General features: G+C 41.4%; 1 protein-coding gene across 10 annotated transcripts in view; it reads left to right on the top strand.

Moving 5' to 3' along the window:
* Positions 1-16,284, top strand: part of CRLF1 (cytokine receptor like factor 1) — a 128,076-nt gene that overhangs the window by 39,666 nt on the left and 72,126 nt on the right. Inside the window, exon 3 of one of the 10 annotated variants that reach the window (XM_056574635.1) lies at positions 9,978-10,077. The exons of 8 other annotated variants lie outside the window; for them this stretch is intronic. The gene's annotated coding sequence lies outside the window, so the exon portion shown is untranslated. Of the gene's footprint in view, positions 1-9,977; positions 10,078-12,007; positions 12,145-16,284 lie in introns of those variants that run through there. One more of the 10 variants, XM_056574664.1, reaches the window with a different exon arrangement.

The raw sequence follows: 16,284 nt of genomic DNA on the forward strand, positions 1-16,284 counted from the left end.
ACAGCAAACAAAACAAAAAAAAATACATGGCATACTCTTTTGGAAACTATACCCCCCAAGGAATGTAACAAGGGGTACAGTGAGCCTTAACACCCCACAGGTGTTTGATGACTTTGGATGTGTGAATTTATTTTATTTATTTATTTATTTATTTTTACTAAAATGCTGGTTTTCCCAAAATTTTACATTTTTACAAGGGGTAATAAGAGAAAATGTCCCCCAAAATGTGTAACCCCATCTCTTCTGAGTATGGAAATATCCCAAGTGTGGATGTCAAGTGCACTGCGGGTGCACTACAATGCTCAGAAGAGAAGGAGTCACATTTGCAAATTTTGCTGAAATGGGGGAGGGGGGGGGCATGTCACATTTAGGAAGCCCCTATGGTGCCAGAACAGCAAAAATAAAACAAAAAACACATGGCATACTATTTTGGAAACACACCTCAAGGCATGTAACAAGAGGTACAGTGAACCTTAACTTCCCACAGGTGTTTGATAAATGTTCATTAAAGTGGGGTGTGGAAAGGAAAAATTTTATTTTTTACACTAAAATGCTGGGGTTACCCCAAATTTTTCATTTTCACAAGTGGTAACAGGAGAAAATGTGACTGTAAATTTGTAAATACATTTCTTTGGAGTAAGGACATACCTCATATCTGTGCGTAAACAGCTCTGCGGGTGCACACTGGTCTTGAAAGAGCAGGAGCACAGTCAGGGGCCTTGAGCTTCTACATAGCTGCCTATGGAGCCAGAACAGTGGGACCCCCCCCTCAAGGAGCGTTACATGGGGTAAATTACTAAAATGGGGTACAGTGGGACGTAAAATTATAAAACAGGTTATGTTCCCAGAATGATGACCCAGAGCATAGCTAAAACTAAAAAGTATGCCCACTCCAAACCCTATGCTCTGATTTATCATTCTGGAAATGTGATGTGTGTGGCCATCCCTAACCTGTTGCCTCAAATGTGCACCCCGCTCAGGTGGAGAGAGCGCTGCACATTTGAGGCAACATAAAAAAGTCCCCGATGATAGTGACTCAGTGACCCATTTTTGGAAAAAATACCCACAGAGGTCTTATCAGGTTTTTTTTGTTTTTTTTTTATGAAATTTTTTTGGGCCAATTTAGTGGTTTATGGGGTTAAAATTTGGAATGTACTCTGGACTTGGTACATTGGGGTCAAATTATGGGAAATTAAAATGAAAAGGGAAAATTTAGTACTGCATGGAAGTGTGATACTCCCTGAAGCAGTTTTTATTGCAGAGGCCCGATGATCAGGGCAAGTCTTACATTGAGTGGTGGTGTCCTTCCGTATCCCCCTCTTGTGACACACTCTGCATTTTTTCTGGGATAGTCCCTTCTTTCCAGTGTAGGGGACCTCACCTGGAAAGTGTTGGCCTGGGATGATCCTGGCACCTATAGCTTTGGTTCCTTGGGAACACCTGCCTGCTCTTTCCCAGTCGCCAAAGATCAGGGCCTTTAGGACTTCTTCTTGGAACTGGAGGTATGTCCCTGTGTTGCCAGCATTCTGGGACAGTACAAAAGAGTTGTACATGGCAACCTCTACCAAGTTAACCGCAACTTTTTTGTACCATACCTGTGTTTTGCGCATGGCGTTATATGGCTTGAGGATTTGATCAGAGAGATCAACTCCCCCATATACTGATTGTTGTCTAGAATACAATCAGGCTTGAGGACTGTTTTTGTGGTACCTCGCACAGGGACAGGTGAGCTGCCATTACCATGAATTGTGGTCAGCATAAGGACATCCCTATTATCCTTATACCTGACCAAAAACAGATTTTCGTGGGTAAGGGCACGGGACTCACCCTTGGGCATAGGTGTCTTAACAAAATTTAGAGAGAGGCCTCTCTGGTTCTTCTGCACGGTCCCACAAGTGGACGTGAATCTGGCGGCAAGGGATGTGAACAGAGAAATGCTTGTATAAAAGTTGTCCAGGTAAAGGTGGTAACCTTTATCCACAATGGGTGCACAAGGTCCCAAACGATTTTCTTGCTAACACCCAGAGTGGGGGAACATTCTGGGGGTTCAATACGGGAATCTCGTCCCTCATATACTCTAAACTTGTAAGTGTACCCGGAGTTTCACACCATACCACGACCGCTTTGAGGGAATATACTGATGAAAGATGAGTCTTAAAACTGATAAGAGACTCATCTACCGAGAGCTCCATGATTGGTACGTAAGCCTCCAAAATTTGGCCCCAAAGTGATCTATGACCGGCTTCAGTTTGTAAAGCCGGTCATGTAGGCAGGATGACTTCAGGGGGTACATGCCACATTATCAATGTAATGGAGGCAATGGATCCGGGGAAGTGTGTAGTGTGTATGTGTTTGGTGTATACTATCTAAAACACTGTGCCCCCCCAAAAAAAGGGCACCCTGGTTAGCGCTGTAGCCCGTGGGTCTACAATTTCTTATTCCGGCCTTGTTTTTGTGTTCTTACTTCTATTTGTGCATATTGCTGCCTCCTGAATATAATAGCAGAGAGGACCATATGTTGTACTGTGATTGGGCAGAAAAGCAAGATAGGTGAAGTATCTATATGTGTAATACGGACAAACAATCCAGCTCTGGTCCCACCCTCTTAAATGGAAGGATGAAGGAATAACTTGAAGGATAACTGTGCACCATGAATGGGGCACACAGGGCTCAATAAAATCCCCTTGTCATCACTCGGGTTAATGTAACAAAACAAAGCAGGTTTTTAAAAACATTTTGAAACAGCTGGTATGTTTTAAAGGCTCTCATACATACTCAAAGTAATATACATTTTTTTGTGGCATTTTATTCAAATCCTATAGGGTAGTCTAAGGAAGTAATGGTAAAAACTGTCCATTCTACAGTAAGCTGCATTTTGGAGAAAAATAAACACAATGCAAGTGACCGAAAAAATTTCAGAAAATGTCACAAATCAAAACGCTTTTATCTAGTGCATTTTCTATTTTCCTATAAACTTTAAACTTTAACATCTGGCTGCAAAAGGCAAATAAAAAACTGTTGTCAAAAATGCTACAGCCAGATGTTACTAGTCTACATACAATAAAGGGAGAAATTATCATTGCTCCAATATTTTGGCATAATTTGCACCATTTGTTCATGGCCATCAGGACTTTATATATTATACATTTACACCACCGTACCTTTGCTTTCTTTAAGATGACGAGGGAGTGGCTTATTTGGAGTAAGGTTTTTATACATATTATCTGCATCTTTAAAAAAAAAAAAAAAAAAAAAAAAAGATCATCATTCTTTTGTTCAGCCCCAATCCACTCAATGGTGGCCCAAATTCATCATACCGAGATTTAAGATTTATCAAACTGTTTGAGAGAAAAAATTGAGTGATTTTCCCACAACCAATCTCAGCTCAGCTTTCACTTTTACCTGAGCTCGTTAGCTAAGCTACGATTGGTTGCTGTTGGAAAATCCCTCTATTTTTTCTCTCACAGTTTGATAAATCCAGGTCAATGGCCCTACTTATCAAAAACACCCATGTGGCAATTAAGAGACTAAGTATATGCACAATAGTCAAGCTATATACCACACATGTAGATTTCAGAATCAGTGTGTGTCCACTTGTACACAAAAGCTCCCCTCCTTCAGTGGAAGCCGGTATTGAGGTTGGTGAAGTAGTCCCCAGTTTTTGTGTTCTGATGGTTAAAGAGTAGATTATACAAGTTCGTATTATGTCCCTGAATATGAATTTATGTATGGATTGTGCTCCTGCTGGTGCCGCATCTTTCCTTGTATGGAGTTGTTTGCTGTTTTGACCCTAGATGAAGGAGTTATGCAATGGCAGAAGTGTTCTCCATACATTACAACCTTGGATAAGATACATTTTGGCCAAAATAAGATACATTTTGACCAAAATGTCTGTTGTAAACTCGATTTGGCCTTTTCGGCGAATTTTCTGAAAAAAAAAAATGGTTCGGTCCAAATTTATGTGCAGTGAATCTCTATTAAAAACGACTATTTCTGGCCTACAGAGAGCCTCAATAGGGGTGTAGAACACTTTGCCTTGCTGTAACACACATAGGGTGTGTGCTGGGTTAGTGAAATAATACTGTTATTCAGTACGACATGCTTAATTGAGGAAAGAAGGTTTCTACACCAGCACAGACGGGGGTTCTTTACTGTAAGAGCAGTGAGACTGTGGAATTCTCTCCCGGAGGAGGTGGTCATGGTGAACTCTGTAATAGAGTTAAAAAAGGGGCTGGATGCATTTTTGGAGAGTAATAACATTGCTGGTTATGTATACTAGATTTATAGGGACAGAAGGTTGATCCAGGGATTTATTCTGAATGCCATATTTGGAGTTGGGAAGGAATTTTTACTTCTAGTATGAGGTTTTTTTTTAGCCTTCCTCTGGATCAACTTAACTCAATAGGGACTTATTAGGGTAGTAGGTTGAACTTGATGGACTCTGGTCTTTTTTCAACCTTATGAACTATGTTACTATGTAATAGAGGCATCACTATTAGAATCACTGGTGCAGAGTGGCGCAATGACAGAGCCTGGAGGTGGCATAAGTATGAGGAGACCATATAGTGGCTGAATAACACAGCTTGGAGTTGGCAGCAGCATGAGGACACCAGAAAGTGGCTGAATGACACAGCCTGGAGTTGGCGGCAGCAAGAGCAGACCATATGGTGGCTTAATGATACAGCCTAGAGTTGGCAGCAGCATGAGGAGACCATATAGTGACTAAATGACAGCCTGGTGTTGGCAGCAGCATGAGGAGACCATATAGTGGCTGATTGACACACCCTGGAGGTGGCAGCAGCATGAGTAGACCATATAGTTGCAGAATGAGACAGCCTGGAGGTAGCAGCAACATGAGGAGAACATATGGTGGCAGAATGAGACAGCCTTGAGCTGGCATCAGCATGAGGAGAACATATGGTGGCAGTATAAGACAGCCTGGAGGTGGCATCAGCAGCATCAGGAGTCCTGAAAGTGACCCGGGGACATAGTGGGGCGGTGGGTGGCAATACCAGTACCCGGTGAAGAAGGTGGGTGAAAAAAGGAGAACTTGGCATCAGATGTGTGGCATTAGGCGGGTTGCAGGATCAGAATAGTAGCTGAGGCAGGTAGGCAGAAGAAAACGGTCTCTTTCGTAAAAGTGTTAGTGTGCACAAGTAAGCATTGAGGATATGCATTACGTAAAACTTAACTTTTACTAATATTCTTAGGATAACATTTTTTTTTTAAATCAAACAAAAGGAAAGGTGGGCAAAAAACACCATGTGCCACCTACACCACCAAGTATTGAAGTGATGCAAAGACCTCTAAAAGGTGGACGGGAACAACGTATGGTCCATTGTAACCGTTGGCCCTACTCTCACATTATTAATTACCTTCTTGGCAAGTATTACTCGCCCTTAAAAGGACGGCCCCATACAGGAGCCTTTCCCTATTTCCACCTTAACCCCTTAACGACGCGATCCCGCATCATATCGCGTCGGTCCCGGCGCTCATCAACGGCCGGGATCCGCGGCTAATACCACACATCGCCGATCGCGGCGATGTGCGGTATTAACTCTTTAGAAGCGGCGGTCTAAAGTGAAAGTGAAAGTGACCCGGCTGCTCAGTCGGGCTGTTCAGGACCGCCGCGATCAAATCGCGGCGTCCCGAACAGCTGACAGGACACCGGGAGGGCCTCGGTGTCCGATCGGCGAATGACTGCTCCGTGCCTGAGATCCAGGCAGGAGCAGTCAAGCGCCGATAACACTGATCACAGGCGTGTTAATACACGCCTGTGATCTGTGTAAAAGATCAGTGTGTGCAGTGTTATAGGTCCCTATGGGACCAATAACACTGCAAAAAAAATGTAAAAAAAAAGTGTTAATAAAGGTCATTTAACCCCTTCCCTAATAAAAGTTTGAATCACCCCCCTTTACCCATAAAAAAAATAAAACAGTGTAAAAAAAAAAATAAACATATGTGGTACGCCGCGTGCGTAAATGTCCGAACTATAAAAATATATCATTAATACAACCGTACGGTCAATGGCGTACGCATTTTTGGTCACTTTTTATACCATTAAAAAATGAATAAAAAGTGATCAAAAAGTCCGATCAAAACAAAAATCATACCGATAAAAACTTCAGATCACGGCGCAAAAAATGAGTCCTCATACCACCCTGTACGTGGAAAAATAAAAAAAGTTATAGGGGTCAGAAGATGACATTTTTAAACGTATAAATTTTCCTGCGTGTAGTTATGATTTTTCCCAGAAGTGTGACAAAATCAAACCTATATAAATAGGGTATCATTTTAACCGTATGAACCTACAGAATAATGATAAGGTGTAATTTTTACCGAAATATGCACTGCGTAGAAACGGAAGCCCCCAAAAGTTACAAAATGGCATTTTTTCTTCGATTTTGTCGCACAATGATTTTTTTTTTCGTTTCGCCGTGCATTTTTGGGTAAAGTGACTAAAACATAAGCCATAATATGGATTTTTGGTGGAAAATTTAAAGGGTTATGATTTTTAAAAGGTAAGGAGGAAAAAACGAAAGTGCAAAAACGGAAAAACCCTGAGTCCTTAAGGGGTTAAAATACTGCTATTTCCCAGGGTTGTTAGGTGAAAATAGGGAGAGGTTCCTGTGTGGGGTTGCCCTTTTAAGGGCGAGTAATACTTGCCAAGAAGGGAATTAATAAGCAACACTTTCCTCGAAAAGGTGGATGGGAACAACGTATTGTCCATTGTAGCAGGTGGCGGTAAAAAATTCCCCTGTAAGGCCCTACTCTTGCCTTATTAATTCCCTTCTTGGCAAGTGTTACTCGCCCTAAAAAGGGCGGCCCCACACAGGAAACTCCCTATTTCCACCTAAAAACCCTGTGAAATGGCAGTGTTTGTAGGTGGAAATGGGGAGAGATTCCTTTGTGGGGCCGCCCATTTTAGGGCGAGTAACACTTGCCAAGAAGAGAATTAATAATGCGAGAGTAGGGCCATACAGGGGAAGTTTTTACCCCCACCAATTACAATGGACCATACATTGTTCCCTTCCACCTTTTAGAGGTCTTTGCATCACATAAAAAGTTTTAGTAATGCATATCCTCAATACTTACTTGTGGTCTGATGTGGAGGAATGTCTGTAACTGGGGAGCAGCACCTTAAATATGTTTCGCACTATCCATATTTGTGAAGTGTCTGTGTGGCACCATGGTAAATCTACTCTGATGCATCAGGCATTGGTGGGTGGAAATCCTGGCTGATCCATGCCTGATTCATCTTCACAAAGGTCAGTCTCTCCACATTTTTTATGGACAGACAAGTTCTCCTTGGGAATACTATGGCCCCTATTGCACTAAACACCCACTCTGATGGCACAATACTGGCTGGGCAGGACAGCTTTTACAGGGCAAACTCTGCTAGTTGCAGCCACACATCAAGTTTGGCTGCCCAGAAGTCCAGCGGATCTTCAAGGTGTGTTGGCATGGGCATGTCAAGGTATGCCAACACCTGCTGTTTCAGGTCTTGCTCCAGCTCTAACTGCTGCCGATGAGTTGCTTCACTATGCGGGTGAAGAAAGCTACTCATCAACGACTGTACACTCAGGCTGCTGCTGATGGAGCTGGTACTGCTCCTGCCACCCCACCCCTTCCCAGCAGCCATGGCAGTGGAAGGTGAGCATAGAGAGCCCCCCAAGTCAGACCTGCGAGAGGATAGGCGATGGAGCAGATAGGCATCTGCCAACTTACAACGTAGGATGTCTCTGTAGTAGGTCAGTTTGTCCTCCCTCTCAGTGGGTGTAAACAAGGCCCCCATTTTGTGCTGGTAAGGAGGGTCCAAGAAGGTGGAGAGCCAGAAGTCATCCCGCTGCCGAATGGTATGGTGACAATTCGACGGTCACTAAGCAAGCAAGTGAGCATGCATCGTGCCATTTGTGCAAGTGATTCAGAGGGACTCCCTGCCTTCAACTCCACTGCATACTGCCACGGTGTGTCTGGGTTCTCTGTCTTGCCTTCCTCATAACCCTCTAGCTCCTCTGGCTGCTCCTCCTCTCATGTCAGATGACTAGAAAAACCGCCCATCTCGCGAAACCTAAACTGTGCTCCACTGTGCCCCTCCTCCTTCTCCAGTTCAGCCCCGACAGGGCTCATGTGGTTGTTCATGCCGTAGTCCTGGCAACTGAATAGTAAGGTGGCTTCCTCAAAGGGCCTGAGTAAATGGCAGGTGTCACATATGAGCTGCCACAGGTTGACATTGAAGTTACACAGGGGAGTCCCCCTATCCACTTGGATAATCAAGAACTCGGTGATGGCTTTTCTCTGTTCGTATAGTTGGTCCAACATATGGAGGGTGGAATTCCAACGTGTGGAAACATCGTAAATCAGACTGGCTGGCCTTTCACAGTATCTAGGCCCTTAAGACTTTAATAGGAACAACATGGTACACCACTTAGGTCTATGTATGTGGTATGCACTAATGAGGGGAGGACAATGCGCTCCAGTATGCTTAAAACAGTATTTGTCTACAACACCAGCAGGGGTGTACTTTTGGCTGGCCTTTCACAGTATCTAGGCCCTTAAGACTTTAACAGGAACAAAATGGTACACCACTTAGATGTCGGTACAGGTTACACTTAATAGAGGACAATACGCTTTTAGTGCTCTACTCTACCCTAACTGGCTGGCTAATATTTGCTTTTCAGTTGTTGTACACACCAGTGCTGCAGCACACAGTCACTGTGTACTACACCCAAAATGGCACATTCTCTCTCAATCTCATTCCCTTCCCTATCAGTGCTTCTAGGCTGGATTTGGGCTTGAGGGGAATTGTTGCTGTAAAAAAGCTTTTCTGTGCAACACACTGCTCTCTGTCCCTCTCTGCAATAGAACGCTGATGTGACTGGGAGGTGAATCGCTGCGGTGAAAATGCTTTTTTGTGCAACACACACTGCTGTCTGTCCCTCTCTCTCTATAATGGAACACTGACGTGACTGGCCGCAAGATGGCTGCCGATTATATAGGGCTGTGACATCACAGAGGTGGCTGGCAGCTGATTGGCTAAATGCTGCATGTGATTCAGAGTGAAACCGCAGACCCTTGTTCCCACCTTTCCAGGATTCCTTGCCCCATGTCCTCACATATGGATCTGCCATTTTAGATGCCCGGCCCCTGGAGCCTGGACCGCACTAAATAGAGTTTAATGAAGCGAATCGCGTGATCGAATTGCGGCGATATTCGCATTTGTTACAAATTGAATTTTTCCTGAAATTCGTAACGAATTCGGATTCATCAGATTTGATTCGCTCATCCCTAATTATTCTGTTGCATATGTATATATCAACGTACAGTAAGAAAAATTTAATTTTCATTTATGACCAGGCTGTGATAGATTTAAAAAAAAAAAAAGGTGTACTCACCTTTGTTGTTCAGTGCCACTGCTTTTCAGGTGGTGCTTAGTCCCAGCTACTCACCACTTCCTAGTCTCTGTCTGAACAAAAGGTTACGTTGGTACTATCTTGTGTTAAGGCAGGGATGAGGAAGTGATGAGCAGCCAGAACCAGGCACAACTGAAACAGCAGCAGTGCAGAATCACGCAGGTAAGAACAGATTTTTTTATTCTATGCCAGCCTGGCCACTTTTAAACAATACCTTTAAACAAGGATCTTAGCATCTAGAAACTTTGTAATTAATTTAGTAGGGCCTATAATGATAGTAATTGACAAATGTCTTTTCTGATTCTATTGTGAACAATAATGTATGAGTGCCTTATTTCTATGCTTATTTATTTCTAACCCAGTCCCTTACCTGTGTGCCTTGATTTACATTACAAAGAACTACTGCTTCTGAATATTGAAACAGACTTGTACTGTTTGAAGTGTGTTGAAGGCTGCCTGTGAATCAGAAATAGGAAATATCTGTGATTTTTTCCTTTGAAGCTTGATGTCTCTATTATACTTCCACTCTTACATTGAACTTGTTCACATTTTACTCTACCACAGAGATCCCAGTGAAACAGAACTGTGCTGTACACATGGAAGTCTGTCTAGTGTTTATATTGCTCAAATCAACCTTGGAGTCCTTTGTACACAGAAGTTCTTGGTTAGTATCTGGCTTAAATTTGTTCCACTATACTTGGTACAAATGTAACCCCTTCCCTGCTAAAGAAATATGTGACATGACTCTTGTGGGCCAGAGAGAGAGTACTAAGAAAGTGAACTCACACATCTGACATGCACAGTTCTTCGACTGTTTTTAACATATTCTATGAAATTATACAAAAAAATATTTTTGGTTATTTTTTTATTTGTATGTTTTCAGTTGTACAGTAAGTCCCCTCATATAATATCAGCATGGAAAGGATTCTTATATACGTTGATATTATATCTCTTATAGACAGTCTGTTTTCAGACTGTTGGTGACTACCCCTGTATAGGTTGAGTAGATGTACACAGGGGAAATTTGGAGAAGGCCCTGGAGCTGAGCCCACTTCATATATAGCTAGCGGTAGCTGTGTTACAGACTATGTTCACACAGCATATTTTTAGGTACATAGTATTTTTTTCTTTTAATGCATCCCTAAAATCACAGAAAACTTGCATCTGATTTCGCAAGTAGTTTTTAAAATATACATATTTAAAATGATCCTGAGCTTTAAATAGTTCTGCTAAAATTACAACTTGTCACGCAAAAACATGCCTTTATACAGCTCCCCCCCCCCCCAAAAAAAAAGAAGGCACAGAGGAAAAAAAAAAAACATGTATCTAGATGAGAATTAAGAACAAGAAAGGGGTCCAGCGCAGCTTCTCACAGATATGCGGCTTTATTGTATCATGCAGATAACACACAGGACATACACTGAGGTGACGCATTTCGGTCATGACTAAGGTCAGGTGCCACCGGCCGAAACGCGTCACCTCCGTGTATGTCCTGTGTGTTATCTGTATGATACAATAAAGCCGCATATCTGTGAGAAGCTGCCCTGGACCCCTTTCTTGTTCTTAATTGCTACAAGGGGAATCCGCACCTGTCCGTGCTGCAGCGGGCCTATGCCGGGTGAGCTGATCCTACTCTTTCTTTACTATTAAATGAGAATTAGTTATGTCTTAAAAGGGTAAATACTATCTGAAATTTCAGAGTATGATTCTGATTATTGATGGTTACTAATGTGAATCATACAAGATCTTTAGATGTAATTGTATGAACTGCACATAAACTGCCAAAAGTCTTATCTAAGGCTTGGTATGTCCAATTTCCATCCAGGCTCCCACTCATAAGCACACCTTCATTAGTCATTTTTCATTTAGTGATTGGTGTTTGCATTGTACTTTTTGCTGCTTCCACATTTTACCAGCGTAGCCCAAGGCATCATGTTAGTGGTGCTATCTTTATTAATTCTCATTTGCATATTACAGATGTCTGTATTGCTATTGTCCTGTTTTGTCAACACGTTCTAGGTGTGATGTGGGACTTTTCTATGCTATAATGAACACACAATGTCCCTGATTTACAATTTTTTTCCCTAGTTGAATCTCATTTACTAATTTGACGGACATCTTGGGAAAATTGTGGTGCAGAGACTAAAAGTAGAATAAACCATTGTGCTCCTGTTGGTTTAAACAAACTGTGAACAGAAAAATGGATACACCCACTTTATCTGGTTGAGGGTGCGTACACACTCTAGTTTTAGTTTCCAGCTGTGGAAAATCTGCTGTGGGTTACAGTTCCATTCATTTGAACTGGCAAACTGCAAATCTGACACTTTTGTGAACTGTCCATGGACCCATTCAAATGAATGGTAGCGTAATTCGCAGCAGGTAAACTGCTGCTAGTTACTAGTGCGGGAACATACCCTAAACATTTTTTGGGTTATCAGTTTCTTTCTCTTAAATGTAGATTACAGGCAGATTGCAGCTGCAGGTTTCATCCATGGTGGGTGTTCCATTATATTGACCTCACAGATTTCCTGCTGCGGAAATTCCGTTGGGGAAAACCTGCCACGGCTCAAACCTGCAGAGGGAAACTTGCTAAATGTGCACCAAAATTGTGTTGCAAAGGTCAAATTAAACTGTCGGATGGAAACTGTAAATTCGGGCCATTATTGATCTGGATCTTGCCTCTGAGAACAAGGTAAAAGAGGTAAAGAAAACCACAGAAAACACTATAAAGGTATGTTAAAGGGGTACTCCCGTGGAAAACTTTTTTTTAATTCAACTGGTGCCAGAAAGTTAAACAGATTTGTAAATTACTTAGATTAAAAAATCTTAATCCTTTTAGTACTTATTAGTTGCTGAATACTACAGAGGAAATGGTTCTCTTTTTGGAACACAGTGCTCTCTGCTGACATCTCTGTCCATTTTAGGAACTGTCCAGAGCAGGATGTATGTAGCTGCAGATTTTCTAATACTGTTGTTTAAGTAAAAAACACACACACACACACAATAAATATCATCCGTAATTCTGAAACAACAGATTGTATTTTAATTGGAATGTTCACTTAAACTGATATATTTTATTTCACCTATACATACATGGAAACCTTGTCAAATTGAGAATTCTGATATAAGAATAGATGTTACTATAACATACTCTATAGCAGAGGGTAAATAAAAAAAATAAAGTGTCATTTTTATAACTGGTTTTAAATAGAATTGAAAATGATAGTAAAATCGCAGCTGTGATGCACACCAATTTTTCTGTATGTAGAAAAAACTGTTAATTTTATGATCAGTTTGATGTCACTACATAAGCCCCAGCCCAGTAAGTACAATGTTTTCTTTTCCTTTGTGCAGTGGTTCAGATGGTTGTACTCATCTCGGTCTCTGGGTGCCCTGTTTAATTATGCTTAGCCTCCGCACATTTAAGTCACTCTAATCAACTTTAAATTACTACAGTATGTTAGGCAAAAAAACAACATCTATACTGTGATTTCATTTCTGAAAAACTACATTCAACCATAACAAAACATGCAATATGACCGAAAACTTTGTGTGCTACATACATTGTTTCAATTTTAAAATTGTAATTATTTTTAATCAAGACCTTTTAGAACATTTTAGAACATTGTTGATCCAAGGACTATTATCAAACTTTTAAAATATATGACTGTATCTTTATTGCCATATTGGGAAAATATAAATGTAAACCCATCTGAAGTACCTAACTAAGGTAATTGGAGCAGTTGTCAAACATTCGGACCACCCTCTCACCCCACCAGCACCAAATTTATATTTTGTTCTTAATGAACTTATAATTGCCCATGTTCTCAGGTTTTCTTTTTACTATACATCTAAATACAAGACTATATAAAAGTAATGTTGCTGTGGTTAGCACAGTAAATGCAATTTAAATCTTCTGCTGCTGCAGACCGTTGTAATGTAGACTGCAGTTGAGGGATATAAAAGTAAATTTCCTAATACTGTCTATTCCAAGTTTGAAACTATTACTTGGTTCACTTTAGACACAATGAGGGGACTTTATCAAGCTTTTTAGACAGCTTTTTTTGTCTAAATTTGTTGCAGAAAAAGTCGCAGGCTGGTCCCGTGTGGCTTTTCCTGTGACAGTTCATTTAGACTAATTTTTAGATTAAATTTTTATTACCATGAAATGATCTGACTTAGATCACTTTGCGCAGTGGTCACTAATTTATCATGTGCAACTTTTCTGTGAAAAGTCGCAAAAAAGTTGCACGGACAGATTTAAAAGAAATCACAGGGAAACCCTGCCCTAAATCACTCTATGCGACAATTGTATTAAGGTCTGTGGGACTTTTAATACAATTCTTGCACGGCCCGTCACTGCTCTGTAACATTTCAACAGAGCAGTTCAGCAGGCATTCATCAACGTCATTTGATAAATTTGACGCACGGACGCCACCTTGCCCGCAACTGTTTTTAATCTAAAGTGAACAAAAATCCAAGTTCACTTTTAATAAATGCCCCTCTTAATACCAATTTTGTTCCTTTTCTGGGCATATACAGAGAAGGAAAAAAGGGAAAAAAGAGACACGAAAGCGCCCCTGGTGAAATATGTCAGACACAGGTGTGGTATTGCGGGATAGAAACACTCACCCCGTAGTAGAGTAGCAGGCAATGGCGAAGAAAATGAAACTTTTCAAAGCGCCAGACCCCATCGAATAGTCAGTCCAACAATTGTAGGCCAAATAGAGAAAAATAGCATTTATTCTGAGCATATCAACGCGTTTCTGGCCCGGAAAGGGCGGGCCTGAAACGTGTTGATATGGGCTCCGAATAAACAGTCTACAATTGTCGGACTGACTACCCGACAGGGTCTGGCACTTTGAAAAGTTCAAAAAAAAAATTCTCGCCTTTGCCTGCTTTTCTGGGCATATGGCATTATATTTAAGCAGCCCCTCATTTATGTGCATTTCCTACCCCTTTCCCAATAAGCAAAACCTCTTTGTTCGGCAAGACACATTTTCTTTACATGTTTTTGGCACATTATGCATAAGAAACATTGTCCAATTGCTTTGCTGTGCAGCAACTACAATACATTTAAGCCAATATGTTGCCAATGGCCATGCTACAGATTTATATTGTACATATTCTTAGTATAGCACCCATAGACTTTTATGAGGCTACCTTCTTTGTGTTTCTCCAATTTTATACAGAGTAACATGGAGGATTTTTTAGGGGAAAAAGCCTGCTTAATCGCATGCCATATTATAGAGATATTCCCCTTAGAAATAATGCTTGTGGAGTGCTTTTTAGACTTTACAATAATTTGAATAGGATTCTCCATTATTGTATGTGGCAGTACAGCAGGATGTGAAACCTTGCCTTTCCCGTTGTTTCCTTTACAATATTGGTGGTCTGACTACTGCTGATGCCCATATCCTAGAGTTGGTAGAAGATCTTGTAATGGTCAGTAATGATAATAATAATGATTGATTTATCAAAACTTTCTAAAAGAAAAGCTTGTCTATAGCAAGCAAAGTACAGCTTTCATTTCTAAGGGCCTGTTCACATTGAGAAAATTCAGTAAGGAAATGAATCGGAAAACTGCACTTATGTTTGTGGCAATTTGCAGCTACATAAACAACGTCTTATTGTTAAATGGGACTTCTCTGGTAGATTCTGCTGGAAGATGTTCAATGTCCAGTCTTCCATGGAAATCTATTTTCACATCAGAAGTTTCTCTACAGAACCTCCGACATGTGAACTAAGCAGCAGAATTCCCATTGAAATCAATAGGAGGGTGCAAATTCTCCATAGTGTGAATTGGGCCTTAAAGGGGTACTCCGCCACTTAGACATCTTATCTCCTATCCAAAAGATAGGGGATAAGATGCCTAATCGCAGGGGTCCTGCCGCTGGGGACCCCTGTGATCTTGCACGCTGCACCCCGTTAAAATCAGTCCCCGGAGCGTGTTTGCTCCGGGTCTGATTTCTGTCGATCACGGGGCCGGAGCATTGTGACGTCAAGGCTCCGCCCTGTGTGATGTCATGCTCCGCCCCCTCAATGCAAGCCTATGGGAGGGGGCGTGACAGCTGTCACGCCCCCTCCCATAGGCATGCATTGATGGGGCGGAGCGTGACTGATTTTAACGGGGTGCGGCATGCAAGATCACGGGGGTCCCCAGCGGCAGGACCCCCAAGATCAGGCATCTTATCCCCTATTCTTTGGATAGGGGATAAGATGTCTAAGTGCCGTAGTATCCCTTTAAACTGCAGTGCTAAATTGAATGCTGCACTGTCATTGGTTGCTATAGGTTTGATAATTGAGGCCCACTGCACTTGCTAATATGCTTGGTAGGCATGACATTGTATTAGTAAGCTGGATATATCCCTTCTTTAATGTGGATATACCAATAGAAGTTGCCTAAAATAAACTAGGTGATCTCCAGAATGTGCACAGATTTATTTATTTATACATTGCCTTAAAGATCTATTTCACACAATGGCTTTAGTATAACTATTATTTGTTCTCCATCGGCCAATATTTCTGTGCTTCTAACAGGTACACACATCTACACCATATGTCATATTTTATGTCGTAAAATAGGAGATGTTGATAACTGCAGGGTGAATATTCTCTTTTCTGCATTCCTTCTTCATATTTATATGCCGATGACTTTCTTACCCCACCTCTCACTGTCAGCAGTAGTGTATAAAGCCACCATCGTATGTCATCACTCTTACATTTAGACAAATATTAGTAGATGAAAATTTTTAACACATGAAAACACACATGAAACACATCAACCAGAAAGCCACAATAAATGCACTTACAGCATGCAGAAATACGAAAGCTTTCTTATGGAGGAGCAAAACAGAGGTTATGCCACTAC

The sequence above is a fragment of the Hyla sarda genome, chromosome 1, assembly GCF_029499605.1.
Source record: "Hyla sarda isolate aHylSar1 chromosome 1, aHylSar1.hap1, whole genome shotgun sequence".
Taxonomy (NCBI): domain Eukaryota; kingdom Metazoa; phylum Chordata; class Amphibia; order Anura; family Hylidae; genus Hyla; species Hyla sarda.